Source organism: Lactuca sativa, chromosome 6, assembly GCF_002870075.4.
Source record: "Lactuca sativa cultivar Salinas chromosome 6, Lsat_Salinas_v11, whole genome shotgun sequence".
Classification (NCBI taxonomy): Eukaryota; Viridiplantae; Streptophyta; class Magnoliopsida; order Asterales; family Asteraceae; genus Lactuca; species Lactuca sativa.
The window spans coordinates 58,674,610-58,693,469 of NC_056628.2; positions in this window are offsets into that span (position 1 = coordinate 58,674,610).

Genomic DNA, 18,860 nt, shown 5'->3' on the forward strand with positions numbered 1-18,860 from the left:
TTCAAATCAAAAAGTTACTAAGAATAGACCAAACTTGTCTTGATTCTCTTCACAATTGAATGTAGGGTTGATTCTTCAGTTCCTCACGACCTAGCAGCACTTCCAATCGTTTCTCAGCCTCCTAGGGTTTCTCTCCATGCTAGGGTATCGATCTGAAAGTCTCTTTATATAGATTTTCACAAAACAGAGGCTACTCGGCGAGTCCAGTGACCTACTCGGCGAGTCTGTCACTTAAAACCCGTGTACGGCAAGTCAGCGCGTCCAGAGTCGCGAAAGTTCGATACAACTCGCCGAGTAATCGACCCTACTCGCCGAGTACCTTTCGAATCAGCATTTTCTCAAAACACGAAAGTCGTTCGAAATTGTGTCTACTTTTCAGAACATTTTGAATCTCGTCAATCAGAGTTACGGTTCGTGAGATATGGCCAAAACATTGACGAGGGGTCAAGCTGTCCAGCAACGTCCTTCTTTCTTCAAAATCCAAGATCCAAGCTTCCAATCGCTAGTTCCACTTCATTTTCCTTTCGAGCATGTAATTGTTGCTGAAAAATGAAATTATAAACTAATTAAGCACCTTTTGTTCATTAAATGAGATAAAATCAACATAAACTATTAAGATAATGCATGAATTTTATAACTAGATATGCTCATATCATTAATGTCCCGTATTTTGGGCATTTTATCATCCGACACTACCTCTAAGACCCCTTGGGAGAAACCCTAGCCTCCACCTTCAAGATTTGAGCCCTTCATTTCTCCTCTCTAATCTTTTGGATGCTTTTTATGATATTTCGATGAAGCACAAAGATTAAGGAATTTCTTTTGGTTGCAAGGAATGATGCCTCAAGCTTTGATCCATCAAAGGCACAACATTTCTGGATTATTGTAAGTATAAAGTTCCAATCTTGCTCTTTAGTTCTTTAGATCTCTTCATATGTGGTTTTTGGAACTTTTGGTCCATTTTATGAGTTATCTTGGAGTTGAGTGGACTCCAACACCTTTTGATCAGTTTGGAGTGTTTCTTGGACCTCATGGACTAGGAAAGTTATGATCTTTTGACTTCCCTTTTAGCTATGCAAGTTATCTTGGTCCTTTAGGTCATTTTGGTGCAATAAAGTTTCAATCTTGAAGGATTGTGACATTATTATGGATAAAGTTGGAAACTTTATCCATCCAGACATCTTTTTGATTCATATCTGAAAGTGGGAGTCATGGACTTAATGGATTAAGTTGAGAAAGATGCATTTTTGGGTCCCTTTAAAACTTAAAGTCTAGATCTTGGTGGTTTGGGCCATCTTAATGGATAAAGTTTATGAATCCATTAGAAATCATATCTGATGTTTTAGCTTTGGTCCTTATGAATTAAGCTCTGTCTGAAGAAAAGCCTTTCAGAATGAGGACCATAGCGTGGCCAAGGAAGGCCACAACGTGCCGACGAGACTAATCGCGTTTATTTTGTCTGGACGTGCCTACAACGTGGCAACATGTATGCCACGACGTGGTAGCATATTTGGATCGATACTGGATCGAGTAGCCACGACGTAGCCATGGGTTGTCCATGACATGGGTGTCAATTGGATTGACTTTAACATATGACTTTTTGACCAGTTTGACTTTTGGTCAAACTTGAGTAGTGTAACGTCCAAAAATTTTCAACCAATTTAAACTTTTCAAAAACAACCCATATTCATTAATTCATTACAAAAAGGTTTTCAATTCATTTATTATCAGAGTATTTCCCAGAACCACATCATAAACACATAAAACATGAGGAGCGGTACGATCACGCCTTCGCCTTGCCACGATCTCCTGAAGTACCTGAAACAATACATTGAAAACTGTAAGCCCGAAAGCTTAGTGAGTTACCCCCAAAATACCAACCACATATACCATACACATAACATATCTGCACTTCGGGTCTACTGTGTGACTGGTCCGCCGCACCGGGCCTTCAGTCCACCTGGTCCACCCTCAGAGTCTAGCAACATACATCGAGTTTGCAGTGTGGTTGGTCCGCCCGCGTCGGGCCTGCAACCCACCTGGTTCACTCTCTGAGTCTACAGTATGACTGGTCCGCCCGCACCGGGCCTTTAGTCGGCCTGGTCCACTCTCCGAGTCTCAGCACGTCTGGTCCGCCCTCGTGGGGCCTACAGCCTATCCGGACCGCTCACTGGGCCTTCTGGATATCCGGTCCGCCCTGGGTATGTTGGCCTGTAACACAAAGTAGGACCCGCCTCAACCCAATCCCAGTCAATCAACCATGTGCACATAAACATATAATCATATAGAAATTCATCACTAATCAACCGATCTAGCAGATCACATACATAGCACACTCTAACCAGGATACCGACCTAACCGGTCACTAACATAGCATCATCCTATATACCAGGATTCCGACCTTAACCAGGTCTCCAACAAATACCATCCTAACTACCAGGATGCAAACATATAGCAAAGCAATAACATAACAACTACCCGAATTTCCATCCGATAAAGGGCCGACCTTGGTGCCTTAGACCCTGTCAATATAGTAAGGATAACTCACCTCGCAACTGCTGACTGAAGAGATAAGATCACGCTGCTCCAACCTCCGGCACGAACTCCACCACTGATCAATACCACAAGGCTGAACTCAAAATATACCAATAATTACCAAAATACCCTTGGAAGTCAACTGGTCAACTCTTGGTCAAAGTCAAAGTCCACCTTTCTGTGTGACCCTATTCGCCGAGTCCCACAATTCTGAGTCCCTTCACGCTCAACTCACCGAGTCATCCCTCTACTCACCGATTCACCGTTCAACCAGACTCGCCGAGTCTAAGAACAGACTCGCCGAGTCCAAAGCAATATTCAAAAGACTCGCCGAGTTGTTCTTCCAACTCGTCGAGTTCATGCACACCTTCATCCAACTCGCCGAGTTCACCCCTGGAACTCGCCGAGTCTCTTTAGTTCTCATTCCATACAGAGGATTTCCAAGCCATGCAGGGCTCCAATCCCTAGATCTACCCTTCTACAAGCCATTCCTCACATAAAGTGGCAAACTTTACATGAACTCCAGGAGCTATGAGCCCAAAATGCTCTAGGGCTAGACCTTTAGGACAAAGGGCTTCACTAACAACTCAAGGACTGATGCTTTCTGCACTTATGACTCCAATACAACCTAGATCTGAAGTTGCAACTTCAGATCTAACCTCTAAACCCGAAATGGATCCAAACCAAGCTAAAGAATCCCCCACAAAAATCACTATGGATGACAATAAGGAAAAAGGCTTAAGGCAGAGGCTTCTTACCCCAAAGATGAGTCTAAACTGATGTAGACTTCAGATCCACAAGCCCTCTTGATGCTATCCTCAATGTCCTCCAACTTCTCTACACAAATTTCTCCTTCCAAGATTTAATCCTCTCAACAATGGTGTCTCTCACGATTTAGGGTTTTCTGGAACTAAAAGGGAAGGTAAAGAGGCTGAGTGTGGCTATAATGTGCTTTATATATGGCACAAACCCCAGATTAGGGTTTTTCTCCCTTCAGCACCAACTTGCCGAGTCCAACTACCGACTCGCCGAGTTGGTCACTTATCACGCGACCAAAATTGCGACTCGACTTGCCGAGTCTATCCATGGACTCGCCGAGTTTATCCTCCTTAATTACACCAAGCACCCCGAACTTGCACTTCTGAACTTGGGGTGTTACAATTCCCCCCCACTTAAATTAGGCTTCGCCCTCGAAGCCTACAACAACACATTTCCCGATAATACTCCCACAACGCCCCTCCTGGCGTCAATCGACCTAGGTTCCTCCGAACACTACTATCAACCTCTAAAAGTCCAACTCTTCTTTCCAAAGTTACGACAACTGATTCAAGCTGGGCACCGGCTTCTTTCTCTGATAACGACCCTTATTAACCAATGATCACCCGATGATACTTTCATCACTCCAAAACTCAACAATCACTTGACTCTTACTAAGCTAGACATCACCCTGAATCTCCGGGTCCTGACCCGATACCAAGCTGCTACCCCTTTCCTCGACTGGCATATCCTCTATCGAATTCACTTCTGGGACTTATCCCGCTTTCCTTTCCGAATCCAACCCATTTCTTTCCGAGCTAATAGGATGACACATCCTTCAGCTTCTGAGCAACTCCCATGAGCTCTCTCCTGTAATCACATACGCATGTTGAACCCGCTCTAACATCCTCGAGCTGAAAAACCCGACACACTGACGATACTTTCAAACATCCCCAGGATGAATTACCACTACATACATAACCTCCTGATCACAACCATACAGAAAATCCAAGGCTCCCTCCTTGCACCCCTTCCGAACTCCTCTGGTTCTACACTACCGGAAATCCTTCCGCAACCTCAACAGACACCCAACCTGGATGTGCTTCCATACCACTGGTACAATCCCAGTACTTACTACCATTAGCTGAAGCACTGAAGATAATCCACTTACTCCACTTCCTCCTCTTTTGGAGTACCCACGCTCCTTCCGGAGCTACATGTCTTTCCTTCCCAGGAAATCCACTCAACAACCCTTACCGCACTTGCACGTGCCACTGAGCTACACTTCACTGTACATCATCCATGTAGAGCAAATGCTATTCTCGAACTTCCATATACCCTGAATCTGCTCGCAAGAACTCTCGGGTCCATGCACTGCTTTCCACTAACACGATCAGTACTTGGGGCCAGACCATATTAATTATCATCCCCTGGTGATGCTTTTCCTCATTCTCCATGTATCGATCCACTAAGATATACAAATTTTTCAGCATGAATGGACCGCCTTACCAGGCCTTCAGCCTATCTGGCCCACTCTCGGAACCTTCAACATAACTGGACCGCCCTCCTTGGCCTTCAGCCTGTCTGGACCATTCCCTGAGCGTTCGGTCTGACTTGTACACCTTCCGACCCTCATTCTGTCCGGACCACTCAAAACTGTCTTACGTCACCCTGAACCATTCTTTCCGAGAATCTCTCCCGTACATACTGTTCTAGCCCTCTTGGGGTTCCGAACTCTAATTCCATTCTATATACTCAAATCCCGGCCTAACCCTAGGACCAACCTTGGTCTGTATCCCGCCCCACTCGTCTGACCTACTCATACCAGACCACGCTCTTGGCTAACTGAAACACTGCTAAAACTCAAACAACTAATTGGCCTCTCATGCTGTCGATCCTACTGAGAATTTTCCAATTCTCCCCACTTAGAGCACTGACTACCAACCACCGGTGACCCAACCGACATCACTTAAACAACCCTACTCAACAAATTCTCTTATACTTGAACTGATTCTAAAATGAGCAACCTCCACAAAATCACGTTCCGACATCGCACATCTCGAACTCTAAGGGAGTTCGACCCTCAGCTAAGTATTCCTCAAATTGAAAATGCTATACACGACACTCGGACCAAATAGCCTAATTCCCCACCAACAATTCCCATGGATGATAACCAACTAAGACTCCCAATACCAAAACCCTCATTCATACGATCAACCCGACGAAAAGACGAACGAATACCATACCATGAATCATGCGAACGAGACTAGCAAATATAAAATACTCCATAACAACCATAAGATAACAAGATATCAAGAAGGAAACATACCCGCAGCTGAATCCGGCTCTGCGCTGACCTCCTCTGTTATAAGCTGAAAAGCACGTCCTTGAGCCCTCGGGGAATCTTCTCCACCCTGACCTCCACCCGTAATCCTCAAAGTGGCTGGTGCTGGAGCCTGCACCGGTCCTGCAGTAAGCTGTGGACAGTTGGCCCTCAAGTGACCAATCTGATGGCACTGATAACAAATCCTCATATCCTGAACCGGGCCTGACTGATGACAATCCCTCTCATAATGCCCCTCTCTCCCGCACTTGCGGCACGCACCACCGGACCTACAAACTCCGGTGTGACCCTTCCCGCACTTCCCACAAGTGCGGCTGCTCTGATCTCCCAACCTAGAATCAACGGTCTTGGACGGTTTCGGCGCCGGCTGCGACTGCGCCGGGGCCTGCCTCTGCTCTCACAACTGTAACTCAATCTCCAACTCACGCCGCCGAGCGGCCTTCTGGAACTCCAACAAAGTCTCACACCTCTTTGTAGACACAAAATGTCTAATATCCCTCTTGAGCATACTCAGATATCGGGACATCTGAGCTTGCTCCGAAGCAAACTCAGGGCAAAACATTTCCCTCTCAGTAAAAATCTTGGTGATCTCCGTCACCGACTCTGAATCCTGCTTCAGCTCCAAGAAATCCTGAGCCAACCTCTCTCTCTTAACCCTCGGAGCATATCGAGTTCCGAACATCTCCCGAAACTGATCCCAAGAAACCGAAGCTCACTGCGCATCCGAATATGACCCCGTAGTCAACCTCCACCAATCCTTTGCCTCGAGCCTCAACAGGTTCAGAGCACACCTCACCCTCTGATCAGCAGGGCATGAACATGTGAAGAAACATCCCTCCAAATCCGACAACCATCGCATCGCAACGATCGGATCCTGAACTCCATCGAAAGTAGGGGGCTTCGTATTGTCGAAGTCCCGATACTGAAAACCTCTACCGGCTCCTCCTCCTGCCGCTGCTACAGCCGCTGTAGCCTCCGCGGCAACCGTCTCCATAAGAGTTGCATAACGCTCATCAAAGTACTCAACCATGGCGGTCTTGATCGACCCAAACAGTTCCGACAACTCAGCCCGGAACATAGCAGCAACCTCATCATGCAGGATCTCACGAATCCTGGCATCTAATTCATCTGTAATCATCTAGCCAACTACCTCGGGTGGTTCTGCCCCCTTTTGACCACCCTCTCACGCTCCTGATCACAACCATACAGAAAATCCAAGGCTCCCTCCTTGCACCCATTCCGAACTTCTCTGGTTCTACACTACCGGAAATCCTTCCGCAACCTCAACAGACACCCAACCCGGATGTGCTTCCATACCACTGGTACAATCCCAATACTTACTACCATTAGCAACTTGTAACGTCCAAAAATTTTCAACCAATTTAAAATTTTCAAAAACAACCCATATTCAGTAATTCATTACAAAAAGGTTTTCAATTCATTTATTCTCAGAGTATTTCCCAGAACCACATCATAAACACATAAAACATGAGGAGCGGTACGATCACGCCTTCACCTTGCCACGATCTCCTGAAGTACCTGAAACAATACACTGAAAACTATAAGCCCGAAAGCTTAGTGAGTTACCCCCAAAATACCAACCACATATACCATACACATAACATATCATATCATAAACAGAACAACCATGCACTTCGGGTCTACTGTGTGACTGGTCCGCGGCACCGGGCCTTCAGTCCACCTGGTCCACCCTCAGAGTCTAGCAACATACATCGAGTCTGCAGTGTGGTTGGTCTGCCCGCGCTGGGCCTTCAACCCACCGATTCACCGTTCAACCAGACTCACCGAGTCCAAGAATAGACTCGCTGAGTCCAAAGCAATATTCAAAAGACTCGCCGAGTTGTTCTTCCAACTCGTCGAGTTCATGCACACCTTCATCCAACTCGCCGAGTTCACCCATGGAACTCGCCGAGTCTCTTTAGTTCTCATTCCATACAGAGGATTTCCAAGCCATGCAGGGGCTCCATTCCCTAGATCTACCCTTCTACAAGCCATTCCTCACATAAAGTGGCAAACTTTACGTGAACTCCAGGAGCTATGAGCCCAAAATGCTCTAGGGCTAGACCTTTAGGGCAAAGGGCTTCACTAACAACTCAAGGACTGATGCTTTATGCACTTATGACTCCAATACAACCTAGATCTGAAGTTGCAACTTCAGATCTAACCTCTAAACCCGAAATGGATACAAACCAAGCTAAAGAATCCCCCACAAAAATCACTATGGATGACAATAAGGAAAAAGGCTTAAGGTAGAGGCTTCTTACCCCAAAGATGAGTCTAAATTGATGTAGACTTCAGATCCACAAGCTCTCTTGATGCTATCCTTAATGTCCTCCAACTTCTCTACACAAATTTCTCCTTCTAAGCTTTAATCCTCTCAACAATGGTGCCTCTCACGATTTAGGGTTTTCTGGAACTAAAAGGGAAGGTAAAGAGGCTGAGGGTGGCTATAATGTGCTTTATATATGGCACAAACCCCAGATTAGGGTTTTTGTCCCTTCAACACCAACTCGCCGAGTCCAGCTACCGACTCGCCGAGTTGGTCACTTATCACGCGACCAAAATCGCGACTCGACTCGCCAAGTCTATCCATGGACTCGCCGAGTTTATCCTCCTTAATTACACCAAGCACCCCAAACTTGCACTTTTGAACTCGGGGTGTTACAAGTAGAATTGTGCTTTTGGCTAAGGATTGATTCAATTTGGCTTTAGGAATCTTGGGTTTGCTGTTATGTTGCTAAGGTGGCGGTTGAGATTCTCATGAATTGTTGAGGTGAGTTTGCTCACTATATTATAGGACACTAGGGATTATATATGCTTGTAGTCTTTGTGACTCCTGCTATATGTGTTGTATGCATGTGTACTTGTTTGCTATATATATGGGGGCAAAATAGACCCAATACAACCTTGTGCTGACATATGAGTTGAAATAGACGCGGGGGTGAAATAGACCCGGGGGTAAATAAGACCCGGTACAGCCTTGAGCTGACGTATATGTATGGTATGTGGTATTTTGGGGAATTTACTAAGCTTTATGCTTACGGTTTTGTGGTTAAACATTTTCAGGTACTTCTAGTTTTAAAAAGAAGTGGCTGACTTGATCGCACTGCATCCCCCGAAGATTTATTCTGCAATGATTATTTATGATTTACTCTGATGTTTTGAGAATACTTATATTCTAATTGTCTTTTGAGATAATGTATGAGTGGTTTTGACTTATTTAAATAAAAGTTTTACTCGATATTTTTGGGACGTTACAAGTTGGTATTAGAGCTTTGGTTTGAGGGATTCAGACACACTCTCAGGTGTGTCCGAACTCAAATCGAGGATTTCTAAAATCTTTTAAAAGAAAATGATTTAAAAAAGGTTTTCTAAGAAAAAAGGGTGTGATGCATGCAATCAGCCGAACTCATGTAAGTTTTCCTAAAATACCCATACATGTGATATGCTTATTGTTTTGGTATGAGTATGTGAGAATTACGTGCTAGATTAGGGCTATGGATCTGCTCATGATTTGCATAATAGAATGTTACGAGAGATGCCTTTATATGCTTGTTGATTGAGATTTTGGAACTACATGCTAGTATGGATTCATATTATGGATCGAATGGACTGATTAGGTTATGCTATGGTTTGGATAACCCGATGCTCGAATGTTGCTTACTTTGTGCTTTTAGAGACCTCCACTAATATCATCTAACTATTAAGCGAATATGTAGGGTTACATGTTACAAGGGTTAAATAATTTTAGAAGGTTAGGTTTAACTCTATTTCGCAGCTCTTGTCTGAGTCCAACTGTTCTAGAGTGATACCTTGTATTCGAAGAATTATCTAGTGCATGTTGCATGCAATTGTATTTAGGGATGGAAATGGGGCGGGTTTGGGGAGGGGTTGACCATCCCTGTCCCCATCCCTGAGTGTCTAACGTCGTCCCCATCCCCATCCCCATCCCCGACGGATGCGAGGAATCAAATCCCTTCCTTTTTGTATTTTGGGCTTTTCCCTAGCCCATCCCCAACCAATCCCCAATATATCAACATAATATACTCAACTTACACAAAAAACCAAGTCAAATAAGTGATTCAAAACCAGATGCCATAATCAGATTCTGTTTGCATCAATCATCAAGTTTAACAAGCATCACAACTAAAATATGCGATTTGGTATAAAGATCGTCGAACGAAGTGACGATTGACGAACTCTTGGAATTGGGAACATAATTTGATATACTGACTCTATCTCTGATGGTCTAATACAGATAATTCATTTTAGTGGACTTAATTCAAATTCAATAAATGATCGATATATATATATATATATATATATATATATATATATATATATATATATATATATATATATATATATATATATAGTCATTAAAGCGGGGGCGGGACGGGTTGAGGTTTGTTATACCCGACCCTGGGCCCATCCCTGGTTTTACCATAATAGGGATCTCGGCCCTATACCCGATACCTGTTTTGGCGGGGAATACCCGTCCCCGATTTGGGCGGGTCAACCGGGTTCCCCACCGGGTCGGGTGAAATTTTCATCCCTAATTGTATTTGTGAGGTAGTTAGTAGGTGCTAAAGGGAGTTTCTTCTGTAGCTGATGGAGGAGAAAGGTGTGAAGGGAATCCTAGGAAAGCCTAGGAGGTATCTTTAGCTCGATGCTCATGCTATTTAGCGTGTGTATTCATTTGGGAACGAGTGTATGGGTTTGGATAGGACGGATGTGGACATGAGTAGTTACTTAGAGGACCCGAGATGGTTCTTGAGGAAAATTTGGATAGGTGTGGAAGGTAGTATTAGGCTCGTACTACTGGAAGCACATGATCCGTACTTGAATCGAGGAAATTTTTGGGGATTCTAACGTACTAGTTAAGGGAAGAGGGCATGGTTTGGCACTATGATTTGTTGCAATGTGTTTCTGTCCTTATCAGTTTATCAGTTATGGTCGTTCGGGCCAAGGATGGGTCTGGTGATTGTTTGGGCCTTAGCGACCATATCTGTTTGGGTTTTAATGGTGTAGACCCATGTGAGTTAGTTGATTTCGAGGTCCGGAGGGCCTTTCTCAAAGTAATGACAGTTGAGTCACGGGACTCAAGAAGGAAGCGATTATGATGATTAGGTCGAGGATTTCAACCAGAGGCTAAGTGATTGGCAAATGGATTGGGATGTCACTGTTTTCAACAATGGTTGTGTTCTTCTAGTTTTCCGTGTTTGGAGGAAAGAAATAGCAGTCATGTGATTTTCAGAGTTGGGGTGTAGACCCAACATGGGGTAGACAATATGGTTTTTGGCTGCAAGTGTAGCATTGTTGGAATGCACAGGGGTATTCTTGTGGTATTGTTGCCTTGAGATGAGATCAATGGTCTGCTTTATTCATATATAGTAGGGTCATGTGCTAACTTATTGTTTCAGGAACCAGGGGAAGTGAATCGGTAACGACCACTTCCATTGTCTTTGATGTATCTTGATTATGAGGATGATGCCTCTTGTATTTATGAACGGTTCTCTCAATGAATTGATGTATAAGGATTAGTATGTGAGGTGTATGGTATTCCGTTCGTTTTCAGATCAAGGACCAATGCTATGAATGGATTGTTAGAGTTATTGCTTGTACATGTGCATATGATTCCTGATGTTAGAAGCAGTTTTGATTAGGAAGCTTCTGAGGTCTCCATGTGAGATTCAGAATACCTTTGAGTTTTCTTGGTCTTTATCTAGATGATCATCCTACGTTGTATACATTCCATGGGCCAGGGATGCTATGCATGGGTGAGCCGATTTGGGTTTAATCTGTTTGAAACGTTAGTTGGTGGTGGTTCAAACCCTAAGTGGGGGAGAGCTGAATACTCTATTTAGAGGATCAACGTTCTGTTCAAGTTATGATTTCAGAAGAATGGGTCATAGGGATTTGCGGTTCGGGTACGCGAAATTTTTGTCCAGGATTGGTCAAGACGGGAGTGTAGAGCAAGTTGCCATCAGATGTATGTGCTTAGGAATGCGTGTGTTGTCTTCACGACAAGAAGCTATTGGATAAGGAGCTCATTGTATCCAATGGTTTCTTTCGGGTTTGCCGATGCTAGGTCATGAGGCGTTTGGGTCGCTCAGGTTGAGTATCCGTTGTTGAGGGATTTGCCAGCTCGTTGTATAAAATGATATCTATAGTCTAGGATAGGCAACTGTTGATCAGTAAATCAACTCCAAAGTCCGACATGTGTAGCTCCTCGTGGGTTTTGTTTAGAAGTGTATTGGATCAATGGATTAGTTTTCAATTCATTCTTGATCGTCGGTCATTTCTTTCATCGTCAATAGTTGCGGTTCTTCAAAGGCTTCAAGATGTATCGGTTGAAGATCAATGGATGCGTCAACCTTTTACCCAGTTCTTTACGTTATATATTTTAGTTTCTGGGTATGGGTACCCTAAATTTTTGGTTATGGGGGTATTGTTCATAGCGGGATCGGGTTTGGAAGTTTTCCTTGGTTATTGGGAGTTCGGATGTCAAGGAGGTGTTGTTTAATTTTTTCAGGTGTGGCTTTGGATCTATGTAGATTCCAATATTGGCATATTGCGGTTGTAGGGTTGGTATCTGGATTAATCTGACCACAAAATTGTCGACATTTCTAAATAATTTTGGAAGTTTTATTGAGCTAGTTACGTATTGGTGGAATCTGTTCAGTTTCAATCAAGATGTGGGATTTTTTTCGATCGTTCATGTGGATGTTACTGTTAGCGGTTAAGGTTCGTCACTTCGTCGGATTTAATGATACTTCACCCTTTAGGTAAGGTTGTGAAGAAGAAGGAATACAGTGGATCAAGGGTTGGTTACGTGTTCCCATTGGGGGTGTATATTGTGGTAGTTCATCAAGTATTGGCATGAGGGGTGTATGTGGACTAATTAAGATAGCAAGAGAACACTTGGTTCAAATTATTGGCATGGTTCTTATTTGGTTTACAGCCCTTAAATCGGGGCAAGATTACAACCGCCTACCTCATTCATGGGTTGTGTGTGACCATATTTTTGTCTAATTTTGTGTTGGTAGCAGCCTATACTATGAAAGGAAATGTACGTTATATAAAGGTTTAACTCATGTTGGGTTTTGGTTAGTATTGAGAGGGATGTTGTTTGGGTTCCTATAAGTCGGTGGGTTGATGATTGAGTACCTTTAGGCCCTTGTGGTGCTGCTTACAGTTCTTTAGGACATTAATGTAAGGGCATCAGGATCCGCGCATCACCGTGAGCTTATCGATCTAATGGTTAGAGGGTGTCATGATGTATCGTGAACCAGTGGTTGTACGAATCATATGGATGGGAACCGGTAGTCATTTGATTGAAACTCTTAGGTATCAGATCGTTGGTCTTATTGGCATGTTTGGGTGTTAGTGCCTTAATAAGTGTCAGAAGACTCAGTGACCAGCTGGTTAGGATCATGTGGATAGTAAAAGGTTGATGGAACTATTAATTGTGCATTAGAAGCCTCTTGCTGATTGCATTGTGAACCCCGTTTTCTTATGGAATGTTTATTAGAAGTTTGGTTACTAGTGTTAGGTATCGGTTCTGAAATCTCGAGTCATGGAGTTCGTTGTAAATGTCTCGAGTGATTTGTCAAGTGTATGTACACCTGAGCTGATGAGGGATTTAGATGTAACGTGGGAATTCATGGATTGACCATCATTATGATTGTGAAAGTGGAGGGCTGGTGATGGCTTGCCAAGAAGTCGAGTGTGTATTTAAGGCTTTTGGTCACAATTTCCGGATTCAGGGTTGGTTAAAATTCGTTATTGGTATGTTTTAAGTATCCTTTCTGCATGGTTTAGTGGTATTCCTAGTCGAGTATGGTTCTGGAGTTTAGACTGATGCATACCCGGTTATGGGGGAGTATGTTGATGGTGTTGGTTTGTGGTTGTAGTTTTAAGAATTCTAGGGTTGAGTATTTTCAAGTTATTGGCTTGTTGTTGACAATTGTGGGATACCAAATGGTCTCTTGAGTTTTCTTTATAACATGCCTTGATTTCGAATTAGTTAGAGGAAGCTTATGGGATATGCTGGCACTCTTTTCAGGGATTCTAATCAAGACGAATTTCGAGGACGAAATCCAGTTTAAGTGGGGGAGAGTTGTAACATCCGATTTCGAGAAGTTTCTTATTTCAGGATTGTGGACAATAAATGGATCAAGCAAAGGCCTTGGGATTCAAGGGAATAGGGTTTAGAAGCTATTGGATGTTGATAATATTGGTTATGTGATTTAAGCCATGGTTTTGTGTTTTGGAGTCAAAGGCGAAAGTGGGAAAAGTGATGTTTTGGGCTTCCTTTATGGATTATGATTTTTAGTTCAACATGTGTTAAGCCAAATTAACTAGATAAAAGTGTGGGGCTCGTTAATACCTTTCTATGGATATAAGGATCGCCTAAAAAGGAGTTGAAACGAAGAAGTTATGATTGTTTGAAGTTGGAAAGGATAAAACTGTCACCATAGAGTGGTGACACGGGACCACGAGGCGGTGGTCACCATGAAGTGGTGAGTCGGACCGTGAGGTGGTGGTCACCATGGAGTGGTGAGTCGGACAACGAGGTGGTGACCTGTTAGGCCTAACCCTAGATTTTAGGTTTTCAACATATTTAAGCTTAATGTTCCGTATTTTTAGGCATTTTATCATACTCCACCACCTCTAAGACCCCTTTGGAGAAACCCTAGGCTCCACCTTCAAGATTTGAGCCCCTCCTTTCTCATCTATCCTATTTTGGATGCTTTTTATAATATTGCTGAAGTACAGAGATTTAGGAAGTTCTTTTGGTTGCAAGGAATGACGCTTCAAGCTTGGATCCATCAAAGGCACAACATTTGTGGACTTGTAACACCCCGAAATTCAGGTATATTCCTTTCATCCTTGTTCTTTATTGATTGGGCATGTTTAGTCCTTGAGTGGAGGGTTTGTAGCAAGTGAGTACGCTGGGCGTACCAGAGGGGTACGCTGTGCGTACTCACGCGCTTAATTTGGACGCGGAGTCGCCAAGGTACGCTGGGCGTACCTAGAGTTACGCCGAGCGTACCCGGCCCAGGTGCAAAAACCCCAATCCTCCTTGTGCACTATTTAAAGGGTGTTATGGCTCATTCCTTAGCCTCCATACCAGTGAGTGAAACCCTAAAAGAGAGCCCCATCGTTCTTAGAGTGTGAGAGTGTTGATTTGAGCTTGTTGGTGCTTTAGTGACTTAGTGAAGAAGAAGGAAGGGAGTTCTTGGAGGCTAAAGCTTGAGGTGCCATTTTGGATCTGAGATCTACAGAGGAAAGAGCTGCACTTGGAGGTATAAAGTTCAAAACTTTCCTCTTCTTTTGGTTGTTGTTGTATGTGTCCTTTTTAGGGCTAAAAACCCCAAAGGTGGAGACTTTATGAGTGTAAAGTGCTCCATGGTCCGAGATCTGTCCCTTTTCAGTGTTACTAGTGATTTAGAGCCATAAAGTTCCCATCTTGAATGTTACTTTGGAGTCATGCATGTGTTTTAAGCCTTCTAGAGTTGAAGGTTGGATCATTTTGGGAGTTAGTGACTTGTTCAGCCGGGCTTAGAAGGGGTCAGATCTAAAATATGGACGTAGGTCTTAACTGTTTAAGACCTCAAGAGCAAAAGGGCTGAAGCAGGGGAGTACGCCGAGCGTAATTCCTAGTACGCGCCGCGTACTGGGAGGCGCTCTCCGATTCTGAGGTGCAGCCGGGTACGCTCAGCATACACATCTGGTACGCGCAGCGTAACCCGGAGAGTTGACTTTTGGTTGACTTTTAGGGTATGGTCTATTGTGGGGCCTTTGAGCTATGAGAAGGGTAAAATGGTCTTTTACCCTTTTGAGAGTGTCATAAGAGAGCATAGTCTAGCCTATGAGAGTTATATTAAATAGAGTGTTATTTTCATATGATTAGGCGGAGGCTAGGCCAGCGTTACCGAGTCAGAGATTTACCGAGATACCCGAGGTGAGTCTTCTCACTATACTTTACCTAGTGTGGTAACAGAGTTAAGAGACAGAGTATTATAGAGTTACATGCCAGTGTGATTGCATGTTATTATGTGTTGTGATTTATTGTGATATGTGATATGCATGATTCAGAGTTACAGAGTTGGAACTTTCGGGTCCCTAGAGTTAGGGCCAGAGGGCCCATAGAGAGTTGGGGCTGGAGGGCCCCACTGAGACACATTGACCAGAGGGTCAACAGAGTTACAGCCTCGAGTGGCTATTATGTGATTATTTTGGTATTTTGGGGAACTCACTAAGCTTATGCTTACAGTGTTCAGTGTTATGTGTTTCAGGTACCAGTGATGACCGCGGGAAGGCACTGACTTGATTCGTACACACATATGGGATTGGATGTATTTTGATCTTGGGAGACATTTGTGAATTAAAAACATGATGTTATGACATTTTATGAATGAATGGTTTTATTTAAAATGTGTTTTCAAATGTGAAAAATTGTTTTAAATTTTATGGTGTTACAAGTTGGTATCAGAGCCTAGGTTTGAGGGATTCAGGTGCACCTTCGGGCTTATCTGAACTCAAACCGAGTATTTGAGAAAATTTTGATAATAAAACAAGTTTTCAAAAGAAGAACTTGCGAGACAAACAGAGCAGAGTCGTGTGTACGAATAGCCAGCGCCCGAACGGTGATTTCCCAAAATACCATTATTATAAGTGTTATGAGATATGATGTGATATGTTATATGATGAGCTATGGTATGCATGATAGAGTAGACTAGGTATTCTTATTAGGACTAGAGTGGCCTGATATGTGATGCCTGAGTCTAGGATTCTTGCTGCTATGAATATTTCAGAGTGGTTAGGTAGCAGCGACGAAACTATGAGAGATCTGTTTGCGAGTATCATATGATTAGAGAGAGTAGAATGCTTGGGACTTGAGACTCTAAAAGGAGGACTTGGGGTGGATGTTGATGTGGTGTGGACGGTAGTATTGGGCCCGTACTACTGAAGACACGGGGTCAGTGCACAGTCCGAGTAAGAATCTTTGGAGTACCAAGGAACAAGTAGGATGGAGTACTCGAGTGTGAGTATACTCAAGAGAGTCCCTGATATTATTCTTATGTTGTATTTCAGAGAGAGAGATCATGGTTGGGACTCGCCAAGCATCAGGGACCAGTGATATGAAGGATGAGGAGATCCATAAGATCATACAGGAGGAGGTGGCTACGGCCATCAGGGCAGAGATACCAGAGATGTTCGGGTCTTTCAAGACCGCATTGATAGAGACATTTGATGAGAAGTACGCTGCTCTTTCTGAGGCTGCTGTTGTTGCAGCCACTGCAGCTATAGCTGCGACGAGGCCGCAGGGTGGTGATGCGTTGTTGTTCCGAGAGTTCAGCAACACAAAACCACAGGAGTTTGATGGGACCCAGGACCCGATTGCGGCGATGAGATGGATTTCAGACATAGAGGGGTGTTTCTTTACTTGCTCATCTCCTGAGCATTTGAGAGTCCGGTTCGCGTTGAACTAGCTTCGATTGGGAGCGAAGGACTGGTGGAAATTTGTGACGGCGCACTATACGCCAGCTGAGCTTGCAGCAGTGACCTGGGAGAGGTTCACTGCTATGTTCCGAGATGAGTACGTTCCCCAGGTGGAGAGGGAGCGTTTGGCCCAGGAGTTTCTGACCCTTAAGCAGGGTACTGAGTCTGTTACGGAGATCACGAGGATGTTTCATGAGCGGACAATGTTCTGCCCAGAGCTCGTGTCCTCCGAGTAGGCACGTATGAGTCGATATTTGAGCATTCTGAGGAGGGACATACGTGAGTTCGTGGCGAACTCGACGTACCGGACATTTGCCGAGCTTCAGGAAAATGCCCGGAAGAGGGAGATAGAGCTGGAGACTCAGGCTAGGGAGGAGGCTGAGTCTCAGGGGAGGGATCGGCCACCGGTGCAGTCTCAGCCGGTAGCCAAGCGGGCCAAGCCCGCCGATTCGAGATCAAGGAGCCAGCGGGGCAGCACTTGTGGCAAGTGCGGCAGAGCCACGACGAGGTGTGCAGAGCAGGGTCTTGCTACAAATGTGGCAAGGAGGGGCATATGGCCAAGGAATGCCCCAAGGGGTTTGCAGTATGTTTTCACTGCAACCAGACCGGACACCGGAAGGCAGAGTGTCCGCAGTTGTGGGGATCAGCACAGGGTGCACCTCAGGGATCTGCCCCTGCCGCCATCAGAGCTACCGAGAGTCGGCCAGTGAAGGCCGAGGCGCCGAGGGCACGAGGGAGAGCCTTTCAGTTGACCGCGGAGGAGGTCCACGCAGCGCCCGATGTCGTGGCTGGTATGTATTCTTTCATGTATTTATTTTGATGTTGAGATATTATGCTTATATTATGTTATGCGTAGGTACTTTTCTTGTGAATTCTGTACCTGCCTTGGTGTTATTTGACTCGGGTGCAAGTTGGTCTTTTGTATCTTTGGCTTTTAGTCAGCATATCAGTGTTAGCCGTGAGGTGTTGAGTCGGCCTCTGAGAGTTTCCATAGCTGACGAGAGGGTGATATATGCCACAGAGGTGATCCGAGGGTGTGTATTCAATATTTTCGGTGTTGAGTTTCCGATTGATTTGGTTCCTATTGCGATGGGTGATGTATGTGTCATTGTGGGCATGGACTGGTTGAGCAGATTCAGTGCGGTTATCGACTGCGAGCGACAGCTGGTGACCATACGAGACCCTAGTGGGGGAGTTCTTACGGTGTACGGTGAGGGTACACGTTCTGGGTCAGCGTTTTGTTCGGCCGCTAGAGTGAGGCAGTGTCTACAACAGGGCTGTAAGGGCTTTGTGGCGTATGTGATGGATACGCGGGTTGATTCAGAGAGACCGAGGTCAGTTGAGGAGGTTCCGATAGTGCGTGAGTTCCCGGACGTATTTCCAAAGGAGTTGCCGGGTGTGCCTCCCTTGAGGCAAGTGGAGTTCAGTATTGATTTGGTTCCGGGGGCCGCGCCTATTGCCAAGGTGCGCTATCGTCTTGCACCTCCAGAGATGCAAGAGTTATCCTCGCAGCTTCAGGAGCTGTTAGGAAAGGGATTTATTCGGCTGAGCAGCTCGTCGTGGGGAGCGCCTATCCTTTTTGTCAAGAAGAAGGATGGTTCACACCAGATGTGCATTGATTACCGGGAGTTGAATAAGCTGATGGTCAAGAACCGTTACCCGTTGCCAAGGATCGATGATTTGTTCGATCAAT